The sequence below is a fragment of the Mastomys coucha genome, unplaced genomic scaffold (genome assembly GCF_008632895.1).
Source record: "Mastomys coucha isolate ucsf_1 unplaced genomic scaffold, UCSF_Mcou_1 pScaffold3, whole genome shotgun sequence".
In the NCBI taxonomy this organism is placed as follows: domain Eukaryota; kingdom Metazoa; phylum Chordata; class Mammalia; order Rodentia; family Muridae; genus Mastomys; species Mastomys coucha.
The window spans coordinates 18,825,674-18,843,127 of NW_022196909.1; the positions used below are offsets into that span (position 1 = coordinate 18,825,674).

The following is a 17,454-nucleotide window of genomic DNA, read 5'->3' on the forward strand; positions in this document are numbered from 1 at the left end:
ATTCAACACTAACCCAGACAATGGAGACAGTATGACCACATTCAACACTAACCCAGACAATGGAGACACATTTGACTCCTATCTCTCTGTACCTCATTATGTGGTCTAGTGAAAGACCATGCAATAATTTAAGATTCTTCCTCAATGTAAAAACAACTAATTCATATATCTGTGTCAGTCTTCCTCACAGACTCCATCTCAAACTGCTAAGATTAGCTGTGTGATCATTCTTTTATATTTTAATTGGGGGCATAACCTTCCATTGCTTTCTTGTGTCATGGGTAATTCAGTTATCACATCCACTTGGAGTAGCCAATAAGCTCAAGACACCGAGGAGAATGAGAACACATTGGAATGCAATTCTTAACTGTTACGAAGAGAAAGAAAAACATACAACTGCAGATAAATAACACGTGTGAGGAGCAATGGAAAACACAATAAATTCCCTAGGGTGATGTAAAGCTTAGGCCACAAATTCAGAATTTGATTAGTTGTTCAAATAATATTAGGTCTAAAATTTGAAGGCGCTCTAGTTCTCTAGCAGAATGGAATGGAAATCTGAGACATCCTTACAGAGGTGCTCTCTATAAAAGTGTTAAGACTACCAAAGTGCAACTGGATTCCTTCACTCTTGACTTCCAATTGTCCTTCAGTCAGTCACCTGCACAGAGCTGTTCAGAAGCCACTTATCCAAATAATCGGATGTCTGAGCAGCTCTAGGGTTCTTGAAAACTGTGATGACTCTTACAGTACTGGTTTGAAACTTTATAAATATATATATATATATATATATATATATATATATATATATATATATATATATCAGGTTATAAAGCAAAAATAATTGCCAATATTCCCACTATCTATAAATTAATATGGTCATGTCTCAGTTTGGTGACACAGATATCCGGTAACTTATCCCTCGCTACATATTATTACACATTCACTGTAGTATTTTTTTTTTACATTGATACTAAGTTTTCAACAAAATTATACCCAAATCAACCCAAAGTTCTTTGAAGCACTTGTTAAAAGTACCATAGGTCAGACCCATCGGAGTCAAATCAGCAATCCTGGGAACAGCAGGCTATAATTCCCTGTCCTGAATGGGGCTCAGAGATTATGGGTATGTCCATAGTCCCTCACAATAGTCAGGACTCACTGGTCATTGAAAAGAGGAACAATGACTTCGCTGTAGGATCAGATGTAATCAAAGCTTTGACATTGAATTGGAGGTGGAAACGGAGGATTCCTTTTGACCCATTGATGAATCTCAAAACAATCAGCCTTTTATAAAACACATATATAAAAGTATGCCAAGAAAATTACATACTTTGCTATATAATTTCTTTTGTCCAAGTTTGGGTACATATCACATTGTTAGTGAACCTCTGAGATACAAGTCTTAGAGAGGAGAGAGCATTTGTGGTGTTGACCAGCACGGAGCAAATTAAAAATGGGTGATGTTGAAAAAGGCGAGAAGATTTCTGTTCAGAAGTGTGCCCAGTGCCACACTGTAGAAAGGGGAGGCAAGCTTAAGACTGGACCAAATCTCCATGGTCTGCTTGAGTGCAAGATAAGTCAGGCTGCTGGATTCTCTTACACAGATGCCAACAAGAACAAAGGCATCACCTGGGCAGAGGGCACCCTGATGGAGTATTTGGAGAATCGCAAAGAGTACATCCCTGGAATAAAAATGAACTTCGATGGAATCAAGAAGGGAGAAAGCGCAGACCTAATAGCTTATCTTAAAAAGGCTACAAATGAGTAACCTCACTGCCTTATTTATTACAAAACAAATGTCCCATGGCTTTTAATGTATACCATAATTTAATTCATACTCCAAATTCAGATCATGAATGCTAAACCTATTTTTGTTGGGCAGTCCTGATTTAAGTAAAAAGCCTTAGATAGAGGGACTGACAGAGACTTCAGATGACGTGAAAAGAGGAGATAAGACACCTCTCTACAAACAAGATCATCCAGTTCTGTTTGGAATCTCCCATGACAGTGTCATCACATCACTGCAAACTAGAGTGGAAATTAGTTAGAATGTAGCTCTGGGAAAACTAGGAGCAAAAATATTATGAGAAAATATGTTATAGAAGCAGGTTTACAAACGTTTTCACCAAGGCCAGTTTTATTTCAGTCTCAAGGATGGGTCTTCCTTCTCCAGCCTATTGGTAGGATATGATACATCATAGGTATATGATAGTTGCTCTCTTCTATCACACAAACAGGAGACACAGAAGAAGTGTATGAAATACAGCCCCAGGCTTGAAAACAGGAGATATAAAATGCCTTTAAAAACAAACACTCATCCTTAAAATGATCTACAACTTCCTCTAATTCTTTTTACTAAGACTCCAGGAGCCGGGCAGTGGTGGTGCACGCCTTTAATCCCAGTACTTGGGAGGCAGAGGTAGGTGGATTTCTGAGTTCAAGGACAGCCTGGTCTACAGAGTGAGTTCCAGGCTATACAGAGAAACCCTGTCTCAAAAACCAAAAAATAAAAAAAAAAAAAAAAAAAAAAAAAAAAAAAAAAAAAAAAAAAAAAAGACTCAAGGATTTATTAAATATTATGGCTTTGGGACTTGGTACTTTTTTTTACTTGATATTTGGTCATTTTCACATTACAATCAATTACAAAAATTTCCTTAATTAAAGCCAAAATGTTTATGAGATTATTATAAAGTTTTATCTTCAATGATTTACATGCTGTAGAACTACTACATCTTATTTTATTATACCTTTCATGATTCAAAAAAATCTCTGATTTTTTTTTATTAGAAGATAAAAAGATATCTTAAAGGTCCTGAGGATTTATTAGAATTGTGTTTTACAGTGACACACTTAGCTCATCAAAGTACATCCCTGTTTAGCACTCAGGACTTAACTTGAAATTAGTAAAAATGGATATCAACTTATAAGTCCATTTAGATTAATCTTGTTTTAGATTTCATGTGAGAAATATGTAAAGTGGAAAGTTGTAGCTAGTCAGCTCTATGCTTTCATTTGCAATATGTTCTGGTGGAGCTTTGGGCACTGTGGTGGTTTGAATATGCTTGGCCTCTGGGGAGCGGCACTATTAGCAAGTGCGGCCTTATAAGAAGTATGTCACTGTGTAGGGAGGCTTTGAGGGCTCCTAGGGCTCAAACCCCACCTAATGTGGAAGAGACTCTCCTGGTTGCCTGTAGAAGACAGTCTGCTTGGCTGCCTGATCGAGATGTAGAACTCTTGGCTCCTCCAGCACCATGTCTTCCTGTATGCTGCTGTGCTTTGCATCAGGATGATAATGGACCAGCCCCAATTAAATGTTTTCCTTTCTAAGAGTTGTCTTAGTCATAGTGTCTCTTCATAGCAATGGAAACTCTAATTAAGACATGTACCTGTCCACAAGCATGCATGTAGGCACACTTGCGCGCGCGTGCATGGGTACGCGCGCACACACACACACACACACACACACACACACACACACACACACCTGCAGACAGTCATGGGTTCAACCATGAAAACCATCCTGAGCAGGGAGGGCGGTAGAGGCAAGCAATTCCAGGTACCAGGAGTTTGAGGTTGAGAGTCACTAGTTTGAGACCTGCCTGTATTACACTGAGTTCAAGACAATATTGGGAAATGTATTTAGACATGTCTCAAAATAATAAATATAAAAGGGCTATGCTGTCAGTGTTTTTGGTGCTGGACTAACATGAGAAAGACCCTCAGTCAAATATTCTGCAACACAAAGCATAGCAAACAAGCAAACAAACAAAAAACCATTATAGAAGTTAAAAGGGCTGGTATGCGGCTGTAAGCCCAGTACTCAGAAGGCTGAGACAAGAGGATGATGAATTTGAGGGAGACCTGACTACAGAATGCTTTAGAATGTGTTAGATTCGGTACTGAGACCCAGAATCAAACAATTGATCCTGAATGCTTTATGTGTGGATTCTTTATTTCTACACCTAGTTTCTAAACATGAAACAATAGAGTAGAATATGAATATAACTATAATCTAATCATAGATGATGTTATAATATGACCACCCCAATCATACATTTAAGGAACATATAAAAATACATATAAATATGCATATGGAGATGGTATAGATTAGATATAGATATAGATATGGTATAGATATAGTTGATATAGGTATAGATGTAGATGAGGTTGTAGGTATAGATGTAGATAGAGATAGCGATAGATATAGATGACATAGGTATAGGTATAGATTAGATAGATAGAGATATGGATATATAGTTAGATATAGAGATAGAGAAAGATAGATATAGATAGATATAGATATAGACATGCACATCATCTCTATTGGTCTAAGAACTACCTTGTATCTTGCTTTTTTGATAATGGCATTTATCTGAAGCTGTCAAACAATCTTCAGGGATTTGTTCTTGTTTTCTAATTCAGAGAAAAAAGCAAAATCCATCAAGAGAAAGCAATTTTAGAGAGACAGGAATTGGGGCCAAACAGGTTGTACAATCTATTTCCTCTAAAAATAACCAACAGAAGGTCTGGCAGCCTGCCTTGGTATCAGCAGCTTCCCTTCATTAAATCTAATTGCTGTGTGGAGGCCATTTCAATTGATGCATGTGAAAAGCAATTTCATGTCCACAGTGGTGGCCTCCAGTCTCTCTAGGGAATGAATGGTCTGTTCTGCTCCTTTGATGTTCTCTGCGGGATGGGAAGACACTTGAGCTGTAATTGTTACTTGTCCTGAGCTGGTGAGTAAGTTTATAGAGAAGTTCAGTGTATCTTGAAATGTAAGACTCAGAGATTTCATTAGACATAAAGGAAATGGAAAAGGAATGAATGAAGTCAATAGCAGGACTTTAAGGACCACATCGTGTTTTCCAACTGCCTCTGTCTCTTAGTCCCAGTGCAAACATGGACAGACTGCCCAGTTCACTCGGGGCTCATAAAGCAGTACTGACTTCATGAAAATTAAGTGAATGAATGCATGCTAGCCATGATACTGTATCTGTCTTTTTTACTACCTTCGATTCAAATCTGCAAAATACAGAATGGCATCGTATTTCACAAAAATCAGCTTTTCTACGATTTGTTCACTCATGCACTATTATGTCCTTTAATTCTCTCTTGTTTGTAAAAGATGTGATATATTATCAGATGGACTTAATATCTGGGGTCTCTAAATGTCTTCCAGTAAAGTTATAAGGCAGCTAACAATAACAACAGCAAATGAGAATTCATTATGTGTGGATACAACCATGAGAAAGCACCTTACCTACAAATATCCTATGTCAAGGTATAGTACTTTGTAGAGTAGGTGGGTATCCTAGCAATCATTATCAGTGGTCACATGCCCACTAGCTGGCAGGCATCTTATAATACCTCTGATTTGGTTCAGTGCTGGGACTGAACCCAGGAACTCACACATGTTAGGCAAGTCCTCGACCTCTGAGCTACATCCCTAGGCCTGTAATTCCCATATAATAATCCTTGAAATAAGGATTTATGGATGCATTATGGGTTAGAATCAAATAGTGACTAGGAGAAAGAGAGCCTGCAAGCTCAAGTCTAGTGCTAAAATACATGTTTTTCTTGTTTGTCCTCTGGCTTTGATTCTTGTAATTTATTTTTCTTTTAACTATATACCATTATCTGTAATTATAGGTTTAGATCCTCCCTTCAAAATACAAGCTACTTAAGGGCATTAATAATGTTTTCTTTTTTTTTTTTTAATATCCAGCCATCTTCATGGTTTATAAACACGTTAAGTGTTACTAAATGAAGCATTTTTCTCCCATCTTTCTGAAACAATAGTACCATTTTGTTAGTAGAATGCTATCAGTCAGTGGCCGTCTGTGGCAGTCTGCTCATCAAGGAAAGTTTTCTTGCACTGAGTATATGGTACAACTTTGGAATTTTGTTTGACTGAAATCTATGTGTCCACAGCAAAACGCTGAGCTTCACTTCTAGTTGAAGTTTTCTAAGTCAGCACATGAATTTCCATGCCCCTTTCTCATTTGCTAACACTCCTGAAATCATGGGTGGAGAAGGGGTTTCTATTTTTCTAAATTTACCATAAAACATTTACAGTTCCAATTGGACATTTAAAAGGATAACTTCCTGAAAAAAATATAATGTCACCATTAGCATTTTCTGAAAGTTTACAGGGTGGGAGGATACCAAAACATAATTAATTTTTCTTAAAATGTATTCTCTTATCATTCACCTTGGTATTTTCCAGGAAGAAATTGGGTGAAGATGAGAAGTTATCATTGGGCTAATATATATAAGTGATTCTCTTAAGTGAACACTGTCCTAAATATTATGTAACTTTTAGTTTTCTTATAAATGAGTCCATTGTTCACAAAGAAAGTAGCTAAGAAGATTCTCGTTTTGCTGTGATGAAATTGAGAGGTTATTCAAATATGTAAAAGGCATTTCTACTGGACATGGTGATTAAATATTGTAGTGCATGACTTGCCGCATCCTGAGTAGCTAATTAAATTACTCAGAATGATGAGCTACAACAAAATCATCCCTCTGAGATGACTTTGAGACATGCTTGAGTATCAGAGAAAAATTTTAAAGCCCCACAAATAATTTTAGAAAGAAATGAAATATTTTGTTATATCTTGAAAAGGTTATGAATTGCCTCTTACTATTGACAGCAAATTTCTCCAGAATCTATGGTCTGAAGTTAGAGCTTTTATTATACTTTTCATTGCATTGAAACCAAATTAGAGCTGATCTTATTATAGAGGAAGAATTGCATTCTATTTTAGGAACTTTCCTTTTTCAATTACACCTGTAATATCAGAGTCCAGTAGAAACACAGCAAAGTGCAGCTTTATTAGAAAAACATGATTATCAAGACAAACAGCACTTTTAATAAGTTGACTATTTCAAGCTTCTTAGAGATTTTTATAATAGAAACAACTATTTACAGGGCTGGAGATCTGACTCAATGGTTAAGAGTACTTGCTGGTCTTGCAGGAAGATGTTAAGTTCAGTTCCCAGCACCCCTTATCAGGTGGCTCACAACAGTCTGTAACTACCTCCAGTGGGTCCAATGCTCATGTATGGCTTCAGTGGGTACTATATTTACCTGTACATAGCCACAAAGAGATTACACAGATAGACATATAACTAAAAATAAAGTAAATCTTTAAAAAAAAAAGAAATACCTGGTCATTACAAGGTCACGTTGGGAAAAAATAATGCTGTGATGAATTATGCATTTTTTATTTTACTTATATATACCATCCTTGTTTTATAAAGAAAACTCTAGGAAGTACATGGGAATGCATACAGAGGAGTAGTAGTTTTCAAAGGAAAAATAGAGTAAGATATCTGAAAAACAGATGTTTGGAAATAAGACAAGATTAGGAATCTTGAATCTAGGTTATAAAACAAACAAGTTCTTTGGGTCTCTGGTTTATGGGGGTAAATTTTGACAATATAGTCAGAATTACTGAAAGAAAGCAGGCTGAATCTGAATCTTTAAACATTCTGGATTTTTGCCACATCACATAAAAATAGCAAAAGCGTAATATGAACCTTCACACACCCACATATGTATCCATGCACTGCATAGATTAAAAAAAAAAATCTCTGCCAATATATTACACATATTTTTGAACTGGGACAAAGATAAAATATATGGAAGAATTAAAGTCGTATTCCTTTCTACATCTCAACTCTCAGAGAACCCCTCTTCTGTGCCAGCCTGCCACTCGATGACAGCAAAGAGTACGGGTGTTCTTGCTCCTAAACAGAGGCACACCACCTAGTGACATACAGCAGAGACTATTGATGCCCCCGCACAGTCCTAAAGAGCAGCACACCACCTACTGACACACAGCAGAGACTATTGATGCCCCCACTCAGTCCTAAAGAGCAGTACACCACCTACTGACACACAACCTCATCTTCCACTCTCCTAAATATCTCAGAGTTCTTTGGATCTGCATGCTTCCACGCATTTAGCAAAGTTGAGTGTCTTCTACAAATTTCCTCTTTCTAAACGACAGAATTTCACGCTCTGTCTTTCCTTTTCGGCTGCCCAGCCATTCCCACCCATTTCTCAATGGTTTTCCTGTGAAGAGTTCTGAATTTGTTTTCTGACAAAACATAGTGTATACCACCACTGAACTCCATTCATACATTTTACTTTCCCTAAGTTTTTGATCCATCGAGATTCTACTTTTTTCCATGGCAACCTCCAGGTGCATTTCAAAGCCACATCTGCTGAAATCAGCCTATAAGACAAACTCTATTTAGCAGATCAATCTCATCAAATTGGTAAGGAGGGAAATTTTCATTTAACTCCACTTTCCTAGAGACTATTTTATGTTAGTTCACAAGACTTCACCATGTAACTCATCCGCAAGAATCCCGTAGTGCTTGATGCTAAGCTTAGCAATCCTGTAGTATTCTATCTTCTACTTAGAACCATTGAAAGAACTCTCATGCGTTGGTGAAAGAGTGTACCTGTCTAAGTAGTTGGATCTCATACCCAGGCAGCAATTCCATCTAATGTCATTAATAGAGTTTAGGCATTTGAGTAGAGAGAGGTAAATATCTACCTTGACTGTATCTAACATTGTTTCAGCAGTGCAGCGAGCACTAATCAGACTAACTCTGCTTAATTCCATTTGAGCCTCCTCAATGGCTGGTGTGAGAGTCAACCTTAGCGAGCACCTTTTTTTATCAGGTCTGAAGTTTAACTGCGTATAGGTAGAGGTGATGGCTCCCGTATGCAATTTTCTCCTCCTCACCTAATCTATATGAGGAGAACTCAACAGGGACCAGGGCACTTCCCCACTTCTATGCTTGTCTGATTGTTCTCTTTAAACAGCTATTAATGCCTCTCTTGGTCGCTGTCACTGAGAAACAAGATGATCTAATCATCAAAACAGAATAAACTGTTCTTAATACTCTCAGTTGTCATTTTCAAGATGTAAAGCAGGTACAACCTAAAGACCTTCTATATGAGTTATAGTTACCAAGAAAATGACTATGGGGCTCAAGGAAATTCCTACAAGAAGTCTTTGTATAAAGCAAATCATTTTTTTTTCACATAAGTATATATCCCCTGTTCTCAGGTTCACTGAACAAGACTGCCCAGCATCAATCTCACCATATACAGTGATAGTTACATGGTCTGCTTGAGAGACTATGGTCAGGTTTGATATGAGAAACTGAAAGAGCCAGTACAGAATGACTTGGTTCTGGCTTAATAGTCATAGTTGCAGGGTGCTAAGCCTAATGTAGAAAGAAAGAAAAATAGAATACTGCCTTCTTCCAGGGACCTGTGCTCATTTGAATTCAAATATTAAAATGTCTTTTCTTAATGCTTTCATTATCTGAAATGTTGTGTTGTGAGACTAGCATTGCTTTTGAGATGTCTTTCAGTCTACTCATATTAAATCCAGATTTATTTCCTGGGAGAAACCCGACTAATTTGTCTTTAATGAAAATAAAAGTAATATGATCGTGATGGTCAGCTTCAATGTCAACTTGACCCAAGCTAGCATCATCCGAGAATAAAGGATTAACAGGTATCTGTCTACATTAGGTTGGCCTGTAGGCTGCTTGTAGGGGATTATTTTTAATTACTTGATAAAGACCCAGCCCACTGTGGGTGTCACCATTCATTAGGCAGGGCCTCTTGAACTACCAAGGAGAGAAATTATTGAGCTGAGTAGAAGCAGACAAGCCAATGGAAACAATTCACTCATTCATTTGCTCTCTAATCTTGGCTGTGAAAGTGACCAGCTTCCTCGAAGTTCCTTCCACCCTGATTGGATGTAACCCAGAATTAGAAGTTAAAATAATTTCTGTCTTGCCTAAATTGATTTTTTTAAGATTTATTTATTTATTATATGTAAGTACACTGTAGCTGTCTTCAGATGCACCAGAATAGGGCATCAGATCTCATTACAGATGGTTGTGAGCCACCATGTGGTTGCTGGGATTTGAACGCAGGACCTTCGGAAGAGCAGTCAGTGCTCTTAACCACTGAGCCATCTCTCCAGCCCCCCTAAATTGATTTTTGTCTGAATATTTTACCACAACAGAAATGAAACTAGAATAAAGATGTTATAGTTAAAGGAAAGAATATTATTTTAAGAATTATATAAAAATTGAGGTTAAATTTTAAACCTATATTTTAATCTAAGGGCACTCTGAAGATAAACTAAACCTGAAAATAATATATGCTAGAGGGAAAAAAAGAGGTAAGAAAAATGATGAGTTCTAGCTAAACAGTATTTGAGGAAGCACAAACACATTGGGAATGTTTTGTGGACAGTTCAAATAATATATTGACTTTCCAGTAGTTACAGTATCTCATTAATAGGCTCATTACTCAGAACAGGTGTAAGTCCTTTACTACTTAATGGTGGTACATGCCTATAATCTCAATGCTTGGGAAGTAAAGGCCTGAGAATTAGAAGTCTAGGCCAGCTTTAGTGATGTATAAACCTAAAAGCTGATCTGAGTTATAAGCAACTATCTCAAAACAACAATGAATACAAAGAAAGACAGGTAAAACAAATAACACCTGTCATCCTGAAATGCTAACCACAGGCAGAGAACACTGAGTTCCACCATGCTTAAAGCCCTCTACGATTGGTTGTCTACTGACTACATCTGGAGTCAACTAAAACCAAACAGCTGGGCACACCTGTGAGGTATTTTTGATTGGGAATGCTGGAAAATCCTATTTCATGGCCTGAACAATTACTAGATGCCTGGACTTTAGGTATGAAGGAGACAGTCACTGTACCCAGACAACAGCCTGTAAGCTACTCTACTAAATTCATATATACATTATATATGTGTGTGATTATATATGTGTGTGATTATATATGTGTGTGATTTTATATATATAAATATATAAAATCTTGACTATTTGTATATATGGGAGGATTATATATGTGTGTGTATATGTATATACATATACATATACATACACACACAAACTTTTAGAGAACTCTGATTACTCTACCCTCCCTCTGTCTCTCTCTGCCTTCCTGCCTGACACTGACCAGGCCACGTTAGTGAGTAAATGCATCAGAGCTCACACATGTCATCATAGCTCTCTTCCTTGCATCTTGATTAAAATTCTCTTTGGACCTCTCCTAAGGACAGTTCTGGAGTCACTTTTACATTCTCCCTTCCTGTCAACTATGGAAATACCTGGAAACTAGATGAGGCCCTCATCTTATTAAACTAGTGATGGCAAGTTCTGAGATTTGGGCTTGGACTTAGGAGAAATAAAACTCTCATATTGTGTCTGAGTCATAAGCATCAACCAGTGGATAAGGCATCCTCAAGGAAGCAGCCCTTGTTGGTCTTCATTCTTATGAGGATCAATGTTCTCCAATGAAGCACTCTCAATATTCGCAGGAGCTATGTCCCTACTGCTTAGCACTATGCAGATGACTAAGAGTTCTGATATGCTGATGGCCAGCCCGAGGTTAATATAGGCACCTTATAAACATGCCTTTCTTCAGCAACTTAGGAATGTCCAGGTGCTACCCCCAGGCATTGAAGCTACTCTTGTTCCTGCATTTTCTGCTTCCTTTCTATCCCCTTCCTGTAGGCATAATATTATTCTGCATGGTGTAAAAATTATCCTTTTGTTATTAAAATGCTGACTTCCATGCCCCATATCTGGCAATTTGCACATGGCATTGTAATGCTTATTCTAAGAATCTCCTGACTCAATGTTGATAAACATTGTTCCCTATATACTCTCTGAATTGTCAATAAAAGCTGATCAACCAATGGCTGAGCAGAAGAGAGAATAGGACTGGAATTCTGATTACAGCCAGGGGAGTGGGAGAGAGAATTTGCTGTAAGGAGAGGGTCCAGGGACTCCATGACAACACACCTGGAACAGAGAGAGCCAGATCAGTACTAAAATGCAAGTATCTCAGGAATTTGGGGCTGTGAAGTAGCCAGATAATCTTAGAGGACTAAAATAGAGTACTACTGCTCAGTTGTTGTGCTGTAATGCTTGATTATATAAATCAACTTCTCTTCCTCTGGAAGCTACAGAAGTTGCTCTTCATGACAGTGTCTACAGTACAGACACCTGTGTGTGAACCAAAGCTCTGCCAAAGTTTGCCAAGTGAAGCAAACCTGGCACATATATGATACACCCCAACAGTTTTGGTTTGTCTTTGTGCTGCCAGTCAATGGCCAAGGAACCAGAGGCCTTCTTGTCCAAACACAGCTTTTGGCTCATGCTTGTCTAAGCTTTGTCTCTGTTTTTGGCTGTGAATTACATTTTCATCATACCTTGACCATCTGAAGTCTCTGCTTCAGGCTTCCCCTGATCCCAAGATTCCTCACCAAAATGGAAATGGTTCCAAAACACTTACTGGATTGAAGATTCCCCCCATGTATTTTATAAAATAACAAGATATTCTTATTGTCTATGTTAATATTGGCATGTAAATGTAATAAAATAAAAAATAATTTATCATGTTAATATTAGATTCCTCCTCACTGAGAAGGGGAAATACAATAGACATTGTGGGTGAACAGGGGTAGGGGTGGATAGAACTAGACAAGAGTGGAAGTGGGGGTGGGAATAGACCAGATTAGGAGGGGGAGGGCAGAGGGAGAGAGTACTGGGACAAACAGGGATGGGTATTTGACAAATAGTCAAGAACTAATATGGTACTGCCCATTAGTTAGTCTAGATCTGAATTCCTAATCTCTCAGTATTTGAACATGTTCTTCAACGGTTGAAAAGAACAGGAAATGGAATTCACACAATCTATCCAGCAGCAGGCTTCTCTCATCAGTTGAAGAAAAATGCCAAACCTGCTACCTTCCCATCAGCTCTGACACAGGAGGGTGAAGCAGTGTCAGGGGAAGAATGAAGTTATATGAAATGTGAAATACCAGAGGCACATGGAGACCTGTGTCAGCTTCGGTGCCAAAATGACATCTACTCAGTGCAAGGTCCTAAAACAATTATTCTCTTTCTCTGCTCCCAGATTGTACCTGAGCCAAGTGCAGAGAATTATATTCCCAGATGGAAAATAACCTTCATGTGTTATCCCAAAGTAAGATATTTCAACCAGTCATTCAAAAAGTACTCCTTCAAAGATTAAAAAATTGCATCATGGTATATGACTAAAACGATGTCTTTTCACCTCTGCAATGGATACACATTCAGAGGAGAGAATTCTATTATAGCATCTCAACACAGTGAAATAAATTCTGTTCTTAGGTCTCTCTCTCTCTCTCTCTCTCTCTCTCTCTCTCTCTCTCTCTCTGAAAGCCCCTTTGTTTTCAAAGCACTTCTATCCACAGCCTTACTCCTTGCTAACCAACTACAAAGTTGTGGTGATTCCAAAATAATCAAGAACCCGAAAGATTTACTACAATCTCATGAATGGAGCACAGATGGTTGCAGCCTGAGCAATTACTGAACAGGACACATTCCGAGGAGGAGAAAAGACCACTTACCCTATTTTGAAACAACAAAATTTCTTAATGGCATCAATGTAGCTTAATCCAGAAATGTCGATAATGACAATGCTGTAATAACTGTGCCCTATTTCTTTGGGACACATGTGGCAATGTGTTCTAGATCATAAAAGCGTTCTTACTCATTGACCCACTCAGGACAAAATTTATCCTTAGAACCTTTTAAAACAAAACTAACATGTTCATGGAGATGTTCATTATCTTAAAAACCTATAAAACAGAATTAAAACATATAAAATAAACTTTTATATAAAATCTGGAGGGTCTGTCCAAGAGGATATTCAGATATTTGAAATTATGAATATAAACATTGTAAAATATGGAAGCCAGGAATAATGGGTACTCTCCTGCAATCCCAGATTTTGCTTGTCAGAGGCAGTAGGATTGGGAGTTCCTAGCTAGCCTTGAAAACAAAACAAAACAAAACAAAACAAACATAAGGGAAATACTACCCCTAGAATAGTAAGCAGAAAATAATATTAAATTATAATTGATAAACATATGGATAGAAGTAAAGACTGGAAGTAAAATATTATGAAACAGAAGTATGTTAAGAAGATAGGGAGGCAAGGGATTTATTTAATGACCCCAATAATGTTGCCATAATACTATTTTTACATATGAAGGTTTTGGATGATAAGAAAACACTGTACTTCCTAGACATTAGAGTTGAGGTCTTAAATGCCAAGGCTGGGCTTTAGTCATACTTGCGCTGACCTGAGCCTAGTATAGATCCTTACAGAAGTTTCACGTACTTCCTTTTCAAACAATGCAGTTGATTCATACTCATTTAAGTTTTATTAGTCCTAAGAATGCATAAAGGCATACATTCTCTCGCTGGAATTCGAGGAAGCCAAAGAATTTCATAACTAAGTTGCTATTTCCTAAAATTTCTGGAGTTTGCCACATTTGAGTTTGGTCAGAGTCGTTAAAAGAAATCTTTTGTTTCTATGTTTCCTAACGAGATAAAATGTCCTTGCAAAATGAAATCACTGCACAATATTGATGCACATAACACTGATGTCTGAGATACTGCCTGGCAAATCCAGATCAGTGTTCCTTGGGTACCATTGTGACATACTGCTGACTTAGAAAAGAAAATGTAAGAGAATGATATTTGAGCATCAGCATCCCTCATACGGAAAACAACAACAATGATAACAACAACAACTTATTCAAATATTCTGATTCATCCTCTTTCTTTACACACCAGCTACCTTTAGTAATTCTACGATACCTCTGAGCTCTTGACATTAACCTTGTATAACTATTGTTTTCCACTTATAATCCATTTCTTACTGACATGAATTGCTCAAAAGAGTATTCTATCCTGAAATGCTTTTGTAAAGTCTGCTGTTATGGTTTGGTTCTAAACATCTCCCACAGTCTAGCTATGAAGACTTGGCTCCCAGGGTGGTGATACTGAAGGTACTGAAGATCTTTAGGAGGTGATGGGCCTTGAGTGAGGCTGTAGGGTCACTGAGGGTTTGTTCTTGACAGAGAAGGCAAGCCCCATTGTCCCACGCCTTCACCTTGGGTTCAAGCCACAAAGTGTTTGTTCCTGGAAGCTCCTGACACAATGTTCAACCCTCACCAGAGGCCAAACCATCAGGGATGTCCAATATTACTTTTAACCTCCATATTTTAATGGTCATCATGTTAAAATGCCAAAAAAATGAATATTATCTTTGCTTCATGGCTTCTAGAATATCGCAATAGCTATATTTTTTCACAGTAATAGAATCCTAGGTCTTGAATGGTGACGATTATGTGGTGGGTGAAGTGTAAGATTATATTTATTATTAACTTGACTTCCTTCTAGTGAAAACATTTGGAAAGTACTTTCATTTACCTTCTAAAATATAACACACAAGTATCACATGCTAAAATATATAATGAGAAAGTTACTCAGTAATTCTGGGACATCCTGAGCAATAGCCAAATGCAAGGCTGTCAATAAGGCTAGCTCTATAGAAAGTACAAGGTAAGAACAATAGTGGTGAATAAAGGAATAAAACATTAACATGTCTCTAAGATAAATGAATTTAGAATAATTAACTGGGTATGAGTCTTAAAGACAATCAACAATCTATAAAACTGACTGTCTCTGGAGTATAATGTTAATCTAGAATACACAAATATTTAAGAGAAATCCTTCAACGAAATGTGCAGTTTTCATAAAGCTTTCTTTGATACAGGCAAGAAATATTTACATGCCCATCTACTCACCTTTAAAGTCACATTCTAGAGGACAATCAGTGGTTGTTCACAAGTGGTTGTTCGCTCAAGCTGTTTTTTCTGTCCCTGGACCCACACATACATAGAGCAGCTGGAAGCCACGTGATCCTGTGTTTGCTCTTGCACGTCTCTTCATGAAAGCTCAACAGCTACCATCTGGGGGAATCCATGCTCTGCCACAAGAACCCTTACATCACCAGCGACTTACACTTCTAAGCCCAAAGGGCAAGTTTCTTATGTGGTCCACAATAAAATCTGTCTTGACCTAGTCCTACCTGTTTTCATATACTAACATTTCTGAAGTATTTTGTTTCATTATAACATATTCATGCACATACATATATACTTATAAAAATATGATATATGATATATACACACAAAGTATTAGATACATACACATACAAATAAATATATGCTTTCTCTCTCTGCTCTTCACTGCTTACTAGTCACCTCCTCCCCTCTCCGAGCAGTCTACCCAGTACCTGCATGCTGTTTGTACTCACTACATGATCTTGTTCCCTCTTTGTCCTCCCTTTCTGCCTCTTCTTCTGTCTTTGCATGTCGGGGCCTTACCTCTCCTCTCCTCTCATGCCTCTGCTCCTCCAAGCTCTTCTCTTGTCTATGATCTTGATAGGGAATTTCTTTCAGGTCCATGCCCCAGTTTCCTCCAGTCCATTAATCTCATTGCTTACTCAGCTTAATAGACTCACTTGCTCTCTATTCTTGCACTATCTAGGTAATTCTTTTCCTTTGTTTGTTTCCTTTTTTTAAATCTTGTTTCATTTTTGAGACAGAGCCTTGCTTTGTGCCTAGACTTGCTGATCTCAACCTGAATATCCTCCTGCCTCTGTCTCCTGGACTCTAGGATTACAGGTGTACTCCACCATACCAGGCTTTGCCTAGATAGCATTCCTCTTCTTGCTTAACTATCATGATTCCAAGGATTCTCCTGTAGTCTTATGCCTCTATCTTGGAAAGAGTAGTGGTTCTTTTCCAGCCAGGTCTCATTTATAAAACTTAGATAATTATTCTTTTACTACAACACAGTTCTTGATTAATTTGGTTCCCACCACCACCACCACTATCCAGTGAATAAAGGCAGGAGCCGTCTACTTATTGGTATCATTTTCAGCTTCCATTGCATATTCTGATTATCACAATGATCTGAACACAGAACACTTCTGTTTCTGTGGTTTCTGTGGAAACCACTACATGCATTTGTATAAAGATCAGAGTAAGGGAACAACCTTTGATTTCATAGATGTATAATAATGTCTTTGAAGAAATGAATTATTGAGTTTGTTCAACTAATTTTACCTTTTACCAAGATATCAATAAAGATGCCTCAAAATATTCATAACTATAAAAAAATCACTGAAATGCTCCAAATAAAACCTATTGCCCTAGAAACACATAATGATTGCAGCCATCCCTCCGGCACTCAAAGTCTACAGAGGAGGCACCAAGTATGTGAGATGGTACACTAGCAGGCATGCCTACAAACTTCTCTACGCATCTGGAGAGGATGTCGTACATTGTCTGTATGTGGACTTTGTAAAAAGAGCAATAGGATAAATATTGCCACACTTTATTCAACTACCAAACACTCTGAACTGATGTGGGTCCAATTTATGTTGCCCAGATACTGGGGCATGGTCAAACTGCTAGTGGGCAGCCCCTTTAAGAAAACAGTCATTCCCCATCTTCTCACCAGAT

The 17,454-nt window shown here is 37.7% G+C and overlaps 1 protein-coding gene and 1 pseudogene across 1 annotated transcript in view; one reads left to right on the forward strand and one right to left on the reverse strand.

Moving 5' to 3' along the window:
• The window catches only part of Slc35f1 (solute carrier family 35 member F1), a 436,233-nt gene that overhangs the window by 279,620 nt on the left and 139,159 nt on the right, over positions 1-17,454 (reverse strand). The gene's annotated exons all lie outside the window — the stretch shown is intronic.
• On the forward strand, positions 1,457-1,771 carry LOC116075305 (annotated as a pseudogene).